The sequence below is a fragment of the Acomys minous genome (assembly GCF_964271855.1).
Source record: "Acomys minous genome assembly, chromosome: 6".
NCBI classification, from domain to species: Eukaryota; Metazoa; Chordata; class Mammalia; order Rodentia; family Muridae; genus Acomys; species Acomys minous.
The window spans coordinates 77,811,768-77,831,439 of record NC_140487.1 but is presented as its reverse complement, the minus strand read 5'-3'; the positions used below and the strand labels follow the sequence as shown (position 1 = coordinate 77,831,439).

The window sequence follows — 19,672 nt, the reverse complement described above, 5'->3', positions numbered from 1 at the left end:
CCCTCCGAAATTGTAAGTCCCCATTAGACATGGTATCTAATATCTAATGGCGTTGGTGTCTCTTCATAGTGATGTAGTAATAACTAAGACACATGGAGATCTACAACTGCTCAAGGTGCAGAGAGTAAGACTATTCAATGCTCATCTCTAAATGGGAGATTTATATCACACTTCTTCCAGTCCTTGGGAATTATTACAAAAGTGGAGGAGGAAAGATTGTAAGAGCCAAAGGTGGTGGATAACTACAAGGAAACAGTGTTTCCCAAACAGGACAGGGCAGTGTAAATGTAACTTTTTTTTCCCTGATGTAATTGTCTTCTCACAGGCTTACTGCTTAATAAGCTCAACCTTTGTAGTTCTTTCTGAACTTTGGCTGGCTGGAAGTTGACTAATTCAAACTGACTTCTTTCAGCTTCTCGCTGAATTGCTCTGCTTGGAAAAACTGCCTCTGAATTCCACAAACTGAACTGCATAGAGTGCTGTAGAAGAATTTTAATCCAGCAACAAGGCTGCTCTGTCTGGCATACAGACACCTTAAATCTGAGGAGACAGAGGCAAGCCTCTGAGTTCAAGGCCAGCCTTAAATTGAGCGTTTCAGATAAAGAAAAGCTTAGGTCCTGGCATGGTGGTACTCCCTTTAATCCCAGCACTCAGGAGACAGGTATGTAGATCTCTGAGTTCTAGTCAATTCAGTTGAGTTATGAGTTGAGAGGCAGTGGAGTTGAGTTCGTGGCAGCTCAGTTTGTGGAATTCAGAAATTGTTTTACTAGGAGAGATTTACAGACAGGGCTTGAAGATAGAACAAGCTAGACACAGGTGAAGACAGAATGAGCCAGAGAATGAGGAGGAGCCAGAACATTAGGACAGATTGCTAGAGTTAGCTTGAGGCCAAGCAGAGCAATTCAGTCAGAGGCTGAGTGAGAAGCCAGGCTGAATAAGTCATCTTGGAGAGGAAGTTGAGCAACAACAGCTGAGTTGAACCTGCCAGCAAGAGTTCAGAAAGACCAATAGTGGGTGAGTTTGTTCAACGGTAAATCTCAGAGGCTGAAAACATTCTAGATGTAGATAAACTTGTACAGAGGCTAGAAGCTTCAAACACTAGGCCTACATTAGCAGACAGAGGCAATAAGCTTTGGAGACATCAGTTTCTTCAGGAGAGTAAAAGACTACCTTAACAGATTGCACTGACTGCAATGAAGTGAATTGGAGCCACACGAACTCAACTGAATTAAACTGCACTTAGCTGAACTGCACCAAAATGAACTCAGCTGAACTCCACTGCGTTGCCTGAACTCAATTGAACTGAGCTCACTGAGCTTCCCTCTCCTTCTCTCTACTCTTTCTGCACTGCTCTTAAGTAGCCTCTATTTTTTGTCTGTTCCTGTGAGAGTTGGGCATATCCTATCTCTGACTCATTCTGTCAAGTATTTTCTCTGATTTGTCACTTTGTTTGCCCTTCGATTAGATGGTGTTGTTGAGATGAAAGGTGTGTACCAAGGGCATGTCTATATTCCAGTCAGAGGGATTAAAAGTGTATCATTCCAGCCAGATCACACAGACCTGGAAGGCCTTTGGATGTTATTCCTTGCCAGAGCATGTAGGCTTTGAACTTTTTCAAACCTACTTTATTTGGGGTTCTTTAATGCTTTACCTCCCTTCCAACCTACCTACTCTAGATAGGAGAGAAAAGAGGTTAATGTGAACAGGAGAAGTAGACCTTTTTAGACTCAGTTCTTCGGAGCGATTCCACTGGTTGGGATAGGGTTATGGTTAGGGTTTAGGATTTAGGGATAATGTTCGGGTTTAGGGTTTAGGGTTAGGGTTAGGGTTAGGGATAGGGTTAGAGTTAGGGTTAGGGGTTAGGGTTTAGCGTTAGGGTTAGGGTTAGGGTAAGGGTTAGGGTTAGGGTTATGGTTAGGGTAAGGGTTAGGGTTAGGCTTAGGCTTAGGTTTAGGGTTAGGGTTAGGCTTAGGGTTACTGTTAGGGTTAGGGTTAGGGTTGGGGTTAGGGTTAGTGTAAGGGTTAGGGTTGAGGTTTGGTTTAGTGTTAGTGTTAGGGTTAGGGTTAGGACTCAGGGTTAGGACTCAGGGTTAGGGTTAGGATAAGGGTTACTGTTAGGGTTAGGGTTAGGGTTAGTGTTAGGGTTAGAACTCAGGGTTAGTGTTAGTCTTTCGATTACTTTTAGTGTTAGTGTTAGGTTAGGGTAAGGGTTAGGGTTATGTTTAGGGTTAGGGTAAGGGTTAGGTTTTAGGCTAAGGGTAAGGTTAGGATTAGGGGTATGTTTAGGACTCAGGGTTAGGGTTAGGGTTAGTGTTAGGGTTAGGGTTAGAGTTAGTGTTAGGGTTAGGTTTATGGTTAGGGTTAGGATTAGGGTTAGGGCTATGGTTAGGGTTAGGGTCAGGGTCAGGGTTGGGGTTAGGGTTAGTGTTAGGATTAGAATTATGGTTAGTGTTATAGTTAGGGTTAGAGTTAGGGTTAGGGTTAGGGCTACGGTTGGGGTTGAGGTTGGGGTTAGGGAACGGGTTAGGGTTAGGTGTAAGGGTTAGGGTTAAGGTTGGGTTAGGGTTATGGTTAGGGTTTAGGATTTAGGGATAGTGTTCGGGTTTAGGGTTTAGGGTTAGGGTTAGGGATAGGGTTAGAGTTAGGGTTAGGGGTTAAGGTTTAGCGTTAGGGTTAGGGTTAGGATTAGGGCAAAGGTTGGGATTCAGGGTTATGGTCAGGTTTAGGTTTAGTGTTAGGGTTAGGGCTAGGGATAGGTTTTGGGTTAGGGTTAGGGTTTGGGTTATGGTTAGGGTTAGGTTTAGGACTCAGGTTTAGGGTTAGGCTTAGGGTTACTGTTGGGGTTAGGGTTAGAGTTAGGGTTGGGTTTGGGGTTAGGGTTAGTGTTAGGGTTAAGGTTAGGGTTAGGGTTATGGTTAGAATATTGGTGAGGGTTATTGTTAGGGTTAGGCTTAGGGTAAGGGTTAGGATTAGGGTTAGGACTGAGGGTTTGGGTCATGGTTAGGGTTAGGGTTAGGGTAAGGGTTAGGGTTAGGACTCAGAATTAGGGTTAGGCTTAGGGTTACTCTTAGGGTTAGGGTTAGGGTTAGGGTTAGGGTTTTGTTTATGGTTAGGTTTAGGATTAGGGTTAGTGTTAGGGTTAGGGTTTGTGTAAGGGTCAGGGTTAGGTTTAGGGTAAGGGTTAGGGGTAGGGGTAGGGTTAGGTTTAGGCTAAGGCTTAAGGTTATTCTTAGGGTTAGTGTTAGTGTTAGGGTTAGGTTTAGGGTTAGGGTAAGGGTTAGGGTTAGTATTAGTGTTAGGATTATTGTTAGCCTTATGTTTAGGGTTAGGGTTAGTTTTGGGGTTAGTGTTAGGGTTAGGGTAAGGATTAGGTTTACGGTTAGGATTAGGGGTAGGGTTAGGGTTAGTGTTATGGTTAGGGTAAGGGTTAGGGTTAGGGTTAGTGTTATGGTTAGGGTAAGGGTTAGGGTTAGGCTTAGGCTTAGGTTTAGGGTTAGGGTTAGGCTTAGGGTTACTGTTAGGGTTAGGGTTAGGGTTAGGGTTGGGGTTAGGGTTAGTGTAAGGGTTAGGGTTGAGGTTTGGTTTAGTGTTAGGGTTAGGGTTAGGGTTAGGACTCAGGGTTAGGACTCAGGGTTAGGGTTAGGATAAGGGTTATTGTTAGGGTTAGGGTTAGTGTTAGGGTTAGAACTCAGGGTTAGTGTTAGTCTTTCGATTACTTTTAGTGTTAGTGTTAGTTTAGGGTAAGGGTTAGGGTTATGTTTAGGGTTAGGGTAAGGGTTAGGTTTTAGGCTAAGGGTAAGGTTAGGATTAGGGGTATGTTTAGGACTCAGGGTTAGGGTTAGTGTTAGTGTTAGGGTTAGGGTAAGGGTTAGGGTTAGAGTTAGTGTTAGTGTTAGGGTTAGGGTTAGGTTTATGGTTAGGGTTAGGATTAGGGTTAGGGCTATGGTTAGGGTTAGGGTTAGGGTGAGGGTCAGTGTTGGGGTTAGGGTTAGTGTTAGGATTAGAATTATGGTTAGTGTTATAGTTAGGGTTAGAGTTAGGGTTAAGGTTAGGGTTAGGGCTACGGTTGGGGTTGAGGTTGGGGTTAGGGAACGGGTTAGGGTTAGGGTTAGGTGTAAGGGTTAGGGTTAAGGTTGGGTTAGGGTTATGGTTAGGGTTTAGGATTTAGGGATAGTGTTTGGGTTTAGGGTTTAGGGTTAGGGTTAGAGATAGGGTTAGGGGTTAGGGTTTAGCGTTGTTAAGGTTAGGGTTAGGGTTAGGATTAGGGCAAAGGTTGGGATTCAGGGTTATGGTCAGGTTTAGGTTTAGTGTTAGGGTTAGGGCTAGGGATAGGTTTTGGGTTAGGGTTAGGGTTTGGGTTATGGTTAGGGTTAGGTTTAGGACTCAGGTTTAGGGTTAGGCTTAGGGTTACTGTTGGGGTTAGGGTTAGAGTTAGGGTTGGGTTTGGGGTTAGGGTTAGTGTTAGGGTTAGGGTTAAGGTTAGGGTTAGGGTTTTGGTTAGAATATTGGTGAGGGTTATTGTTAGGGTTAGGCTTAGGGTTAGGGTTAGGATTAGGGTTAGGGTTTGGACTGAGGGTTTGGGTCATGTTTAGTGTTAGGGTTAGGGTTAGGGTAAGGGTTAGGGTTAGGACTCAGAATTAGGGTTAGGCTTAGGGTTACTCTTAGGGTTAGGGTTAGGGTTAGGGTTTTGTTTATGGTTAGGTTTAGGATTAGGGTTAGTGTTAGGGTTAGGGTTTGTGTAAGGGTCAGGGTTAGGTTTAGGGTAAGGGTTAGGGGTAGGGTTAGGTTTAGGCTAAGGCTTAAGGTTATTCTTAGTGTTAGTGTTAGTGTTAGGGTTAGGTTTAGGGTTAGGGTAAGGGTTAGGGTTAGTATTAGTGTTAGGGTTATTGTTAGCCTTATGTTTAGGGTTAGGGTTAGTTTTGGGGTTAGTGTTAGGGTTAGGGTAAGGATTAGGTTTACAGTTAGGATTAGGGGTAGGGTTAGGGTTAGTGTTATGGTTAGGGTAAGGGTTAGGGTTAGGGTTAGTATTATGGTTAGGGTAAGGGTTAGGGTTAGGCTTAGGCTTAGGTTTAGGGTTAGGGTTAGGCTTAGGGTTACTGTTAGGGTTAGGGTTAGGGTTGGGGTTAGGGTTAGTGTAAGGGTTAGGGTTGAGGTTTGGTTTAGTGTTAGTGTTAGGGTTAGGGTTAGGACTCTGGGTTAGGACTCAGGGTTAGGGTTAGGATAAGGGTTACTGTTAGGGTTAGGGTTAGGGTTAGTGTTAGGGTTAGAACTCAGGGTTAGTGTTAGTCTTTCAATTACTTTTAGTGTTAGTGTTAGTTTAGGGTAAGGGTTAGGGTTATGTTTAGGGTTAGGGTAAGGGTTAGGTTTTAGGCTAAGGGTAAGGTTAGGATTAGGGGTATGTTTAGGACTCAGGGTTAGGGTTAGTGTTAGGGTTAGGGTAAGGGTTAGGGTTAGGGTTAAGGTTAGGGTTAGAGTTAGTGTTAGGGTTAGGGTTAGGGTTAGGGTTAGGTTTATGGTTAGGGTTAGGATTAGGGTTAGGGTTAGGATTAGGGTTAGGGTTAGGGTTAGGGGTTAGGGTTTAGCGTTAGGGTTAGGGTTAGGGTTACGGTGACGTTTCACCGTTCAGTAAATACAAGTGTTGAAGCACAGTGCTAGAAGAAACGACAGTTTCTCGACAATGTCTAACTCAAGGAGCAAGTTGCACACTTCTGAGATGCATTTGGGCAACTTTGTCAGAAATGAGTTTTTTGCCTAAAAACACGTGCTTTAGAATGCACTAGTTTTGGCTATTTGTGCAGTACTACAGATTCTGAGTGTGTAACTGGGTTTGATGAAATCAGCATTTCTCTTGCTTCCCTGTGCGTAGGTAGGCTCAGTTTTAGTCACATTAGCTCCCACAAGTGTCTCCTCAGTGTGTTCAAACTTCCTTAGAAGCAGTGTATTTGCTGGGAGAAAAGTGCATTACTGTGCCCTTTCACCGTTCAGCAAATACATGTGTAGAAGCACAGCGCTAGCAGAAACGACCGTTTCTCGACGTTTTCTAACTCAGGGAACAAGTTGCACACTTCAGAGATGCATTTGCGCAACTTAATCAGAAATGAATTTTTTGGAAAAAGAGACGTGCTTTAGAATGCACTAGTTTTGCCTATTTGCGCAGTGGTACAGATTCTGAGTATGTAACTGGGTTTGATGAAATCAGCATTCCTCTTGCTTCCCTGTGCGTAGGGAGGCTCAGTTTTAGTCACAGTAGCTCCCACAAGTGTCTCCTCAGTGTGTTCCCACTTCCTTAGAAACAGTGTATTTGCTGGGAGAAAAGTGCATTACTGTGCCCTTTCACCGTTCAGCAAATACATGTGTAGAAGCACAGCGCTAGCAGAAACGACCGTTTCTCGACGTTTTCTAACTCAGGGAACAAGTTGCACACTTCTGAGATGCATTTGGGCAACTTGGTCAGAAATGAGTTTTTTGCTTAAATAGACGTGCTTTAGAACGCACTAGTTTTGCCTATTTGCGCAGTAGTACAGATTCTGAGTATGTAACTGGGTTTGATAAAATCAGCATTTCTCTTGCTTCCCTGTTCGTAGGGAGGCTCAGTTTTAGTCACAGTAGCTCCCACATGTATCTCCTCAGTGTGTTCCCACTTCCTTAGAAACAGTGTATTTGCTGGGAGAAAAGTGCATTACTGTGCCCTTTCACTGTTCAGCAAATACATGTGTAGAAGCACATCGTTAGCAGAAACGACTGTTTCTCGACCTTTTCTCACTCAGGGAAAGAGTTGCACACTTCGGAGATGCATTTGGGCAACTTTGTCGGAAATGAGTTTTTTGCCTAAAGAGACGTGCTTTAGAACGCACTAGTTTTGCCTATTTGCGCAGTAGTACAGATTCTGAGTATGTAACTGGGTGTGAGGAAATCAGCATTTCTCTTGCTTCCCTGTGCATAGGGAGGCTCAGTTTTAGTCACAGTAGCTCCCACAAGTGTCTCCTAAGTGTGTTCCCACTTCCTTAGAAACAGTGTATTTGCTGGGAGAAAAGTGCATTACTGTGCCCTTTCACCGTTCAGCAAATACATGTGTAGAAGCACAGCGCTAGCAGAAACGACCGTTTCTCGACGTTTTCTAACACAGGGAACAAGTTGCACACTTCAGAGATGCATTTGGGCAACTTAATCAGAAATGAATTTTTTGGAAAAAGAGACGTGCTTTAGAGCACACTAGTTTGGCCTATTTGCGCAGTAGTACAGATTCTGAGTATGTAACTGAGTTTGATGAAATCAGCATTTCTCTTGCTTCCCTGTGCATAGGGAAGCTCAGTTTTAGTCACAGTGGCTCCCACAAGTTTCTCCTCAGTGTGTACCCACTTCCTTAGAAACAGTGTAATTGCTGGGAGAAAAGTGCATTACTGTGCCCTTTCACCGTTCAGCAAATACATGTGTAGAAGCACAGCGCTAGCAGAAACGACCGTTTCTCGACGTTTTCTAACTCAGGGAACAAGTTGCGCACTTTGGAGATGCATTTGGGCAATTTTATCAGAAATGAGTTTTTTGCCTAAAGAGACGTGCTTTAGAAAGCACTAGTTTTGCCTAGTTGCGCAGTAGTACAGATTCTGAGTATGTAACTGGGTTTGATGAAATCAGCATTTCTCTTGCTTCCCTGTGCGTAGGGAAGCTCAGTTTCAGTCACAGTAGCTCCCACAAGTGTCTCCTCAGTGTGTTCCCATTTCCTTAAACAGTGTATTTGCTGGGAGAAAAGTGCATTCCTGTGCCCTTTCACCGTTCAGCAAATACATGTGTACAAGCACAGTGCTAGCGGAAACGACTGTTTCTCGACGTTTTCTAACTCAGGGAACAAGTTTCACACTTCGGAGATGCATTTGGGCAACTTTGTCGGAAATGAGTTTTTTGCCTAAAGAGATGTGCTTTAGAACGCACTAGTTTTGCCTATTTGCGCAGTAGTACAGATTCTGAGTATGTAACTGGGTGTGATGAAATCAGCATTTCTCTTGCTTCCCTGTGCGTAGGGAGGCTCAGTTTTAGGCACAGTAGCTCCCACAAGTGTCTCCTCAGTGTGTTCCCACTTCCTTAGAAACAGTGTATTTGCTGGGAGAAAAGTGCATTACTGTGCCCTTTCACCGTTCAGCAAATACATGTGTAGAAGCACAGCGCTAGCAGAAACGACCGTTTCTCGACGTTTTCTAACTCAGGAAACAAGTTGCACACTTCGGAGATGCATTTGGGCAACTTTGTCGGAAATGAGTTTTTTGCTTAAATAGACGTGCTTTAGAACGCACTAGTTTTGCCTATTTGCGCAGTAGTACAGATTCTGAGTATGTTACTGGTTTTGATGAAATCAGCATTTCTCTTGCTTCCCTGTGCATAGGGAGGCTCAGTTTTAGGCACAGTAGCTCCCACAAGTGTCTCCTCAGTGTGTTCCCATTTCCTTAGTAACAGTATATTTGCTGGGAGAAAAGTGCATTACTGTGCCCTTTCACCGTTCAGCAAATACATGTGTAGAAGCACAGCGTTAGTAGAAACGACCGTTTCTCGACCTTTGCTCACTCAGGGAACAATTTGCACACGTCGGAGATGCATTTGGGCAACTTTGTCGGAAATGAATTTTTTGCTTAAAGTGACGTGCTTTAGAACGCACTAGTTTTGCCTATTTGCGCAGTAGTACAGATTCTGAGTATGTGACTGGGTTTGATGAAATCAGCATTTCTCTTGCTTCCCTGTGTGTAGGGAAGCTCAGTTTTAGGCACAGTAGCTCCCACAAGTGTCTCCTCAGTGTGTTCCCATTTCCTTAGAAACAGTGTATTTGCTGGGAGAAAAGTGCATTACTGTGCCCTTTCACCGTTCAGCAAATACATGTGTAGAAGCACAGCGCTAGCAGAAACAACCGTTTCTCGACGTTTTCTAACTCAGGGAACAAGTTGCACACTTCGGAGATACCTTTGGGAAACTTTGTCAGAAATGAGTTTTTGCCTGAAGAGACGACCTTTAGAACGCACTAGTTTTGCCTATTTGCGCCGTAGTACAGATTCTAAGTATGTAACTGGGTTTGATGAAATCAGCATTTCTCTTGCTTCTCTGTGTGTAAGGAAGTCAGTTTTAGTCACAGTAGCTCCCACAAGTGTCTCCTCAGTGTGTTCCCATTTCCTTAGTAACAGTGTATTTGCTGGGAGAAAAGTGCATTACTGTGCCCTTTCACTGTTCAGCAAATACATGTGTAGAAGCACAGCGCTAGCAGAAACGACCGTTTCTCGCTGTTTTCTCACTCAGGGAACAAGTTGCACACTTCGGAGATGCATTTGGGCAACTTAATCAGAAATGAATTTTTTGGCAAAAGAGACGTGCTTTAGAACGCACTAGTTTTGCCTAGTTGCGCAGTAGTACAGATTCTGAGTATGTAACTGGGTTTGATGAAATCAGCATTTCTCTTGCTTCCCTGTGCGTAGGGAAGCTCAGTTTTAGTCACAGTAGTTCCCACAAGTGTCTCCTCAGTGTGTTCCCATTTCCTTAAACAGTGTATTTGCTGTGAGAAAAGTGCATTATTGTGCCCTTTCACCGTTCAGCAAATACATGTGTAGAAGCACAGCGCTAGTGGAAACGACTGTATCTCGACGTTTTCTAACTCAGGGAACAAGTTTCACATTTCGGAGATGCATTTGGGCAACTTTGTCGGAAATGAGTTTTTTGCCTAAAGAGACGTGCTTTAGAACGCACTAGTTTTGCCTATTTGCACAGTAGTACAGATTCTGAGTATGTAACTGGGTTTGATGAAATCAGCATTTCTCTTGCTTCCCTGTGTGTAGGGAAGCTCAGTTTTAGGCACAGTAGCTCCCACAAGTGTCTCCTCAGTGTGTTCCCACTTCCTTAGAAACAGTGTATTTGCTGGGAGAAAAGTGCATTACTGTGCCCTTTCACCGTTCAGCAAATACATGTGTAGAAGCACAGCGCTAGCAGAAACGACCGTTTCTCGACGTTTTCTAACTCAGGGAACAAGTTGCACACTTCGGAGATGCCTTTGGGAAACTTTGTCAGAAATGAGTTTTTTGCCTAAAGAGACGTCCTTTAGAACGCACTAGTTTTGCCTATTTGCGCCGTAGTACAGATTCTGAGTATGTAACTGGGTTTGATGAAATCAGCATTTCTCTTGCTTCTCTGTGCGTAGGGAAGTCAGTTCTAGTCACAGTAGCTCCCACAAGTGTCTCCTCAGTGTGTTTTTACTTCCTTAGTAGCAGTGTATTTGCTGGGAGAAAAGTGCATTCCTGTGCCCTTTCACCGTTCAGCAAATACATGTGTAGAAGCACAGCGCTAGCAGAAACGACTGTTTCTCGAAGTTTTCTCACTCAGGGAACAAGTTGCACACTTCCGAGATGCATTTGGGCAACTTTGTCGGAAATGAGTTCTTTGCCTAAAGAGACATGCTTTAGAACGCACTAGTTTTGCCTATTTGCGCAGTAGTACATATTCTGAGTATGTAACTGGGTTTGATGAAATCAGCATTTCTCTTGCTTCCCTGTGCGTAGGGAGGCTCAGTTTTAGTCACAGTAGCTCCCACAAGTGTCTCCACAGTGTGTTCGTGTCTCTGCTCTTTTCAAGTCTTTCATTCTTTGACTTTTACACTTACACCTACCTTTCTTTTCTTCCATGATATTTCTCTGAACATACTTCGATGTTATCACCACTGTGTGCAAAGCTTCTGCTCTCAAATTCATAGTGGGTGTGGAGAAATTCAAAGGACAATTTTTTTCCTAGTGGGTGATAAAGATTATTAAAGAGAAACTTCATTATACTCATGGAAACCACTTCAGGGTAGTTAGTTTCCCAGAAAGAAGAATATGTGCAACTCTGAATGTACTGGCTCACAATTGGAGACCAGGTTTTTGATTGATTGCTCAAATATAAAAAATGACTAGGACACAAAAGGAATGGGATGCTCTAGTGGCACTGAGTTACTATGATTTGCATTTAAAGCTGACCTGTGAAATTAAATATCAGCTCAGAATGAGGGTGTTTGTGACATTGAGAGCATCCATATTTATATGCTGGGCAAATCTAAATAGCACAATTCAAACTAAAATTAAACAAGGGAGAAACTCAACTGATGAACTATGGTTGAAGACAAACCCAGGAGAACACCTAGTATCTAAACAAAAATCAGCTCTTTGTATGGCATGAGGCAGAGTTCCCTCCTATGGCCCTCATACTCTGCCACTTGGGACACTGAATGAAGAATTATTTCTCTCTTTGAAAATATAATTTCAGCTGCATGCAATTCTCTCCTCTTTCATCAAATTGGGGATGAATTACCCTCAAAATCTTGCTACTTCCTGAACTGCATATAAGAAGCTCTGTTATCTTCTGTCAGAATATAGTTCCAATTTCTTGCATATTTTTAATGTCCAGGCTGTACTTGGTCCTCTGTTTATTAAGGATGAATGGAACACCAGGACAAAGGAACATTTTTCAAGTATATTTCCAGTAAATTCTTCCAGTACAAGTACAAAAGGTAATGTATCAGAAATGGCTTATATATGCATAATGTCTGGACCTCACCAAAGGTATATAGCCATCATCACATTCTTTATTTTTCTTTCCCTAAATACAGATTCATCTTTTTTGTAGACCAGAACTCCAGTAGCCCAGGGTTGATTCACTGTTTAGCTGAAGATACACATTGAAGCTTATGCCTCCACTCCCTGACAATTACTAGGATTTCAGGCATGGAACACCACATGTAGCATCCTTGCACAAACACAAGCATAAATACATAAATATAAACATAAGCACAAAAGACTAACTACCCATTACAATTGTACTGGCTGGTTTTATGCCAACTTGACACAAGTTAGTGTCACTGAAGAGGAGGGAGCCACATTTGAGAAAATGACTCCTCCAGACTGAGCTACAGGAGAGCCTGTAAAACATTTTCTTACTGAGTGACTGATATGGAAAGGCCCAGCCTATTGTGAATGGTCCTGGGCTGTATAAGAACGCAAGATGATCTAGCCACGATGAGTAAGGCAGTAAGTAACCCTTCTCCACGGCCTCTCCATCAGCTCCTGCGCCGCACAAGTTCCTTTCCTGTTTGAGTTCTTGTTCTGACTTCTTCAATGATGGACAATGATGACAACAATAATCCAAATAAACATTTTCCTCTCCAAGTTTCATTTGGTCATGATGTTTCATCACAGCAATACTAATCCTGACTATGACACCAATTCTTGTAATCTATTTATACTACATAACAGAGGTACCATCCATAACCATCCAACACATAACCACTGTTCCTTATATTTCTATAGTGTCTTTATTGTTATCATTTATTGTTTTCACATGAAGTTTTAAAGGTCTTCTTATGGAGGTCTTGACCATTCTGTCTTCCCCCATTATTACCCCAACTCTTCCATAGGAGTCGCTGAGCTTTGTCTAATGTTTGGCTGTGGGTCTCTGCATCTGTTTCTATCAGCTGCTGGGTGAAGCCTCTCAGAAAAGTTATGATAGGCATAACTCTATAAGCATAACAGAGTAGCATTAATAATGTCAGAGATAGGTTCTTTCCCAAGGCATGTGTCTGAAGCTGGGCCAATCATTGGTTGGCCATTACCCCAATCTTTGCTCCATCTTTATCCCTTCACATCTTATAGGCAGGGTAAATTTTGTCTCAATATTTTGTGCAAGGGTCGGTGTCCTTATCTCTCCACTGGAAATCTTGCCTGGCTACAGGTTGTTGCCACTTCAGGTTTCAAATTCTCTGCTGCTAGAAGTCTCAATTAAGGTAACCCCTATAGACTTCCTGGGACATCCCCTATCCCAGACCTCTGGAAAATCCCAGCGATGCCCTCCACCTCTCATTTTTCAATTCTCTCAAACTGCCCTCTCCCCACTACTCTCACTAGACATAATTCCAACCCATGCTTCCCTCCCCATCTCCTCTCCTACCCAGTTTCCTGCCTCCATCAACCTCCAATGCCTGTTTTTCCTCATTCTGAGTAAGATTAAAGTATTCTCACTTGGGCCCTTCTTCTAACTTATCTTCTTTGGTCTATGATCACAGCATGTTTAGCTTTTCTGTTGTACCTATTGTCAAATTATAATTGAGTTCATACCATGCACGTCTTTTTGAGTTTCAGTGATCTCACTCAGGATTACTTTTTTCCAGTTCCATCAATTTTCTTGAAAATTTAAAGACTTTGTTTTATTTTTATAGTCTATTTTTTTATCTTTTGTTTTGGCTACTTGCATGTCTGTGTGAAGGTATCAGATCTTGGAGTTAAAAACAGTTGTGTGTTGCCATGTGGTTGCTGGGAATTGAAACTGGGTCTTTTGGAAGAAGAGTCAATACTCTTAACTGCTGAACCATCTATCCAGCCTGATGTCTTTGTTTTTAATAGATGAGGAGTATTCCATGTGTAAATGCACCACATTTTCCTTATCCATTCTTCAATTGAAGGGTAAAGTTTCTAGATATTATGAATAAAGTTGCTATTAACAAAGTTGAGCAAGTGTCCTTGTGGTATGGTAGATCATCTTTGGGGTATATGCTCAGGAGTAGTATATCTGTGTCTTAAGGTAGAATTATTACCAGTTTTCTGAGAAACATCCAGATTGATTTCCATAGTGATTGTACAAATTTGACCTCTCATATGCAGTAGTGGAATGTTCCTCTGTCTCCACATCCTCTCCAACATGTATTGTCACTTACGTTTTGAATTTATTTTTTTTATTTATTTATTTATTCACTTTACATCCAGTGGTAGCTCGATCCCTCCTCACCTCTCAGTCCCACCCTCCCTTCATCTTCCCCTTCAACCTTCCCTATTACTCAGAAAATGGGAGCCCCCACACCAGCTGATCAAGTTACATAAGAACTGAGCATGATCTCTTCCCATGTGGCCTGAGAAAGCTATCTTGTTAGTGGGAAGTAACAAAAAAAAATGGCAAGAGAGTCCATGCCAAAGAGTGCCCCTGTTCCCTTTAATAGAGGTCCTACATGAAGCTTGTGCTATCCATCGGCTACATCTTTGTTGGGAGCCTAGGTCCAGTTCATGCAAGGTCTTTGATGGTGCCTCATTCTCAACAGGCATGTTTGGGCTCTGGTCAGTTGGCTCTGTTGGTCTTCTTGTGAGGCTCCTGTCACCTTCAGGTCCTTTCCCCCTACTTTTCCACTAGACTTCCTATGCTTCACCCAATGGTGGGCTGTGAGTGTCAGCATTGTTTCAAGGCACAGCTAGGTGAAGCCTCTCAGCTAGGCTTCTATCTGCAATCATAGCAGAGTATCATTAACACTGTCAGGGGTTGGTTTTCTCCAATATGGTGTGTCTTAGGGTGGACAAGGCTTTGGTTGCATATCCCTTAGTCTCTGCTTTATCTTTATTCCTTTACATCTTGTAGGCAGAGTGAATTTTGAGTTGAAGTTTTTGTGTATTGGTCAGTGTACCCCTGCTTCACTAGGAGATTTATGCAGTTAGAGGGTGGCCTCTTCAGTCTTTATGGTGCCTGCTACAAAGAGTCATTTCTAGAGTCCCTCTCATATTCTCCTGGGAACCTAACCTGGCTTAGTTCTCCAGATTATCACAGAGATGTCCCAGCCCACAATTTATCTTCTCTCTTCAGACATTTCATTCTCCCACCCTCACTCTCCCACTCTTATATTTCTCTGTTTCTTCTTCTATCTTGCTCCCTTTCTTCAACCACTACCCTTGTCTATTTCATTTTCCCTTCTGATTGAGATGTGAGCATCTTCACTTGCTCACTTGGATTCTCCTTGTTATTTATCTTCTTTTGGTCTATGTGTTATACTATGTTTATCTGGTATTATATGCCAAACTCCACTTATGAGTATATACTATGTATATCTTTCTGGGTCTGGGTTACCTCACTCAGGATGACCTTTTCTGGGTCCGTCCACTTGCCAGAATTTTTCATGATTTGTTTTTTTAAATAACTGAGTAATATTCCATTATGTAAACATACCACAATTTCTTTATCCATTCTTCAGTTGAGGGACACCTAGGGTGTTTCCACGTTATGGTTATTATTTTTAAAAAGCTGCTATTGGCATAACTGATCAAATGTCCTTGTATGCTGGATCATCTTTTTCGGTATATACTCAGGAGTAATATATTTGGGTCTTTGTGCAGTTTAGGTAGCAGGGTGATGGTGGCTTCAAAGAATGAGTTTTGAGTTTGGTAATTTCCTTCTGTTTCTATTTTTTGAATACTTAGAGGAGTATTAGTATTAGCTCTTCTTTGAATGTCTGGTAGAATTTTACACTAAAACAATCTGGCTTTGGGAATTTTTGGAGGGGTTGGGAGACTTTTCATGAGTGCTTCTTTTTCCTAAGAGGTTATAGGACTGTTTAAAGTGTTTGCCTAGTATTGACTTATCTTTGGTATGTGAAATCTATTAAGAAAACCATTCATTTCTTTTAGATTTTTACAATTTTGTGGAATATAGGTTTTTGAATTAAGACCTAATGATTGTTTGGATATCCTCAGTGTCTGTTTTGATGTCTCTTTTCACACTTCTGATTTTTATTAATTTGGACACACTCCATCTGCCTTTTAGTTAGTTTGGTAAAGAGTTTGTATAGCATGTTGATTTTCTCAAAGAACCAGCTCTTGGTTTCATTGATTCTTTGGTTTTTTTTCTCCTTTATTAATTTATTCTTGTTACATCTCAATGGTTATCCCATCCCTTGTATCCTCCCATTCTTCCCTCCCTCCAATTTTCCCCTTATTCCCCTCCCCTATGACTGTTCCTGAGGGGGATTACCTCCCCCTGTATATGCTCATAGGGTATCAAGTCTCTCCTTGGTAACCTACTGTCCTTCCTCTGAGTGCCACCAGGACTCCCCCTCCAGGAGACATGGTCAAAGGTGAGGCACCAGAGTATGTGAGAAAGTAGTATCCCACTCTCCACTCTACTGTGGAGAGTGTTCTGTCCATTGCCTAGATCTGGGTAGGGGTTTAAGGTTTACCGCCACTGCCTGTATTGTCCTTGGCTGGTGCCTTAGTTTGAGTGGGACCCCTGAGCCCAAATCTGCCTATCATAATGTTCTACTTGTAGGTTTCTAGGACCCTATGGATCCTTCTACTTTGCCATTCTCCCATGCTTCTCTCATCTAGAGTCCCAATAGGATGTCCTCCACTCTGTCTCAGTTTCCTAGTAAGTGAAGGCTTTCGTGGGACATGCCCCTTGGGCTAATATGCAGATATAAGTGAGTATATACCATTTGAGTCTTTCTGCTTCTGGGTTAACTCACTCATTATGATCATTTCTAGCTCAATCCATTTATCCACAAATTTCGGGAATTCCTTGTTTTTAATAGCTGAATAGTATACCATAGTGTATATGTACCACAGTTTCTTTATCCATTATTCTACTGTGGGACACTTAGGCTGTTTCCATATTCTGGCTATTATGAATAAGGCTGCTCTGAACATGGCTGAGCAAATTTTCTTGTTGTGTGCTGGAGTAGCTGGGTCTTGAGGAAGCCCTATTCCCATTTGTCAGAGATAGCACCAGATAGATTTCCAATTTGTTTCTAATTTATTGATTTCAGCCCTGAGTATGATGAATTCATGTCAGCTATTCTTCTTTGGTGTGTGTGTGTGTGTGTGTGTGTGTGTGTGTGTGTGTGTGTGTGTGTGTATGTTTCTTTTTGTTCTAGAGGTTTCATATACGCTTTTTACTTGCTAGTATGTGATATATCCAGTTTCTTCATGAAGGTGCTTAGTGCTATGACTTTTCTTCTTAGTGTTGCTTTCATTGTGTGTCACATGTTTGGGTATGTAGTACCTTCAATTTTATTGAATTCTATAAACTTAATTTCTGTCTTTATCTGCCCCACCCCCACCAATCCAGTGGTCATTGAATAGGGAGTTGTTCATTTTCCATGAATTAGTAGGCTTTCTGTTTTTTTCTGTTTTTATGTCCAGGTTAAATCCATGGTGGTCTGATAATATGCAAGGGGTATTTCAATCTTCTTGTATTTGTTGAGGTTTGGTTTGTGACCAAGCATTGGTAGCCATGCAGAAGAAACAGCAAAACGGCTCTAGATCTCAAGGAATATAACCTTCTGGTTAGCATACCGATAATGGGTGTTTCTCTGTGAGGCATAACCCCAAGAACTATGTGTCCTGAGGACTTCATGCTGTTGTGGAGCATAGCTCTGCTTTTTACCTTTGTGGTCCTTATAATCCTACTAATATATGAATTGTGTGAGTACTATGAAGGGGGCTTCCAGGCCCTCACTGGCCGGTACCATTGGCATATGCAATAAAATGCTTGATATCTTTCAAGCATTGCTCCTGGAACAGATATTAGTGGTTCAACCACCACCTTCGATAATAACCTGCAGAAGTAGATTGCTAACAATAATCATTATCCTCATAACTTGGAAAATAAATTGTTCAGCAAGGTTAGGTAAATATGCTTTTGCTAGTGGCTCTAACATAGAAAGTCTTAGGGAAAAAAAGATTACTTAGCAAAGTTATAAAAGAGGTTTTTGCTATTAGTCCTGATGTAGGAAAAAATATTGGGCACAATTGAAGTTAAAAAATAGTACACTCTTATTAGTAAAGCTAGGGTCTTTTTGAGGATGGAAGAGCAAGAACAATGGCCTTGGGTCTTTTTGCTCAGAATACCTTTTTCTAGCCTTTTCTCTTTATTGCAAAAGTATGCTGCTGGTATGCAGAAGAATAATGGGTCCTGTTTACACATTCATTCTGGTACCAAGTGTCTTTTTATTGGGGAGTTGAGGCCATTGGTTTTGATAGATATTAGTGACTGGTGGTTGTTAATTCCTATTATATGGCACACGGGTATTTTTTTCACTTCTTTTCCTATCATCTTATGTAACAAATTAAAGTTCATAAGGACATTTATAGCCCTTGTAATATCTCAGTAGTTGAATCCCATGCTGCTATGGCTGATGGCTTTTCATCCTAATGATCCTAACTCCTAGGTGATGTCTTTGAGAAGGTAACCAACTCCGAGAAGATGCCTACTAATACCCATGCACTCAAAGTAATTTTTAAAAGTTTAGTAAAATATTCTCTACCCAGCACACAAATGGCAGCTACCAATCATTTTACTGGAAGATCTTGGGATTGGAATCTGTTTTCTAGTCTCTGTGGTTACTACAAGCATAATATAAATCATTCTTATAAGGAAATGAAAATGAAATATGTATTTAATTAAGAAATCTAATCCTTATAACCTGGACCCCGGTATATTTATAAAGCAAACAAACATATAAACAAAGAAAAAATAATCAAGCAATCAAAATTGTTTGGTAGTTCCTATGAAAAGCTGTTGTTTTAAGATCCATGTTTTCCTTCAATAGAAATATGACAACTGCAAAGTTTTGATCATCATAGTCATCTAAAATTCAAACATTCTAAAAAATATCATTTTAATAATATTTTATTCTCTTGTCACTTGATCAAACTGTGTATATTATGGTAGATTTAACATTGAAGGTCATTATGTGATATGCATAAAGAGAACCCAAGACATCTCGTCTCACATACCATTCTCTGCTTGTAGGTTCTTGTAAGTCTGACATTTTAACTGCACATCAAAGAACAGCATCCTAATGCAGAGTCTTTAAAATATTCTCCTCTAATTTTTAAATGTTATGCAATGACAGTTATTTATATGTCAGTGTGTGTATGTGTGTGTGTATGTGTGTGTGTATGTGTGTGTGTGTGTGTGTGTGTGTGTGTGTGTGTGTGTGTGTGTGTGTGTGCTTATGTCTTGTTTTGTGCACATGTGAGTTCAGGTAACCATGTGTCGCAGAAAAAGACATCTTAGTCTTTGGAATATTGTTACATGGGGTTGTTGATATCATTTTACCAGGACTGAGTATTGAATCAGGTATTATTAAAGAGCAGGGTATGAAATTAACTGCTGAGATATCAATCCATCTTCTTTAGTATTATTTCTGTATACTGAGACATCACTCTCTAAGTTCAAATCTTCTAATTCCTTGGATAATATCAGGATTCCATTGCCTTCCCCCTGCAAGGAGGAACATTGATTTGCTTTCATGTGAAAAACTGAGTTCATTCTCCCACAAACTTCCTCAAATTTTTAATGACCATTCAACAGGCATCAAAATCATTCCCCCAGATATTAAAAGAAGATCTTTATTTTTAATTGAATGTTTTTTACTTTAGACAACAAAAGAACATTTCCATTCTGCACTATCCCCCAATAGTGATAAATTGTGATATAAGTGGATGAGTGCAAGATTATATGAATGATGTAGACAACTATAGTATCTGTGATATTGCTATACAACATGATTAGAGGAAACAGTGAGAATCATTTTAAAAATAGATAGATCTTGTACTATACCCCAATATTTGTTGGTTATGCACCGACTTTATATTTGTTGGTTAGAATTAATTGACCAGTCAGAATACCTGGCCCAACTCAAAGCTCAGCCCATGGCAGAGAGCCAACCACCAACACTATTAATGATACTCTGCTCTGTTGCAGACAGGAGCCCTGATGAGTTGTTCTGAATGGCTTCACCCAGAAGGGATTCAAAATGAACGCTAAGACTCACAGCCAAACACTGAGTTATAAATAAGGAGTCCTGTAGAACAGTGGAGTAAAGGAGAAAAGTACCTTGAGGTATCAGGAGCTCCAATAGAAG

The 19,672-nt window shown here is 41.4% G+C and overlaps 1 long non-coding RNA gene across 4 annotated transcripts in view; it reads left to right on the top strand.

The window, feature by feature from the left end:
- Positions 1 to 19,672, top strand: part of LOC311599267 — a 73,072-nt gene that overhangs the window by 2,402 nt on the left and 50,998 nt on the right. For 3 of the 4 annotated variants that reach the window (XR_014779842.1, XR_014779843.1, XR_014779845.1), the window contains exon 2: positions 11,407 to 11,509. The exons of the other annotated variant lie outside the window; for it this stretch is intronic. This is a non-coding gene — a long non-coding RNA (uncharacterized lncRNA). The remainder of the gene's footprint in view (positions 1 to 11,406; positions 11,510 to 19,672) is intronic. 4 annotated transcript variants of the gene reach the window in all.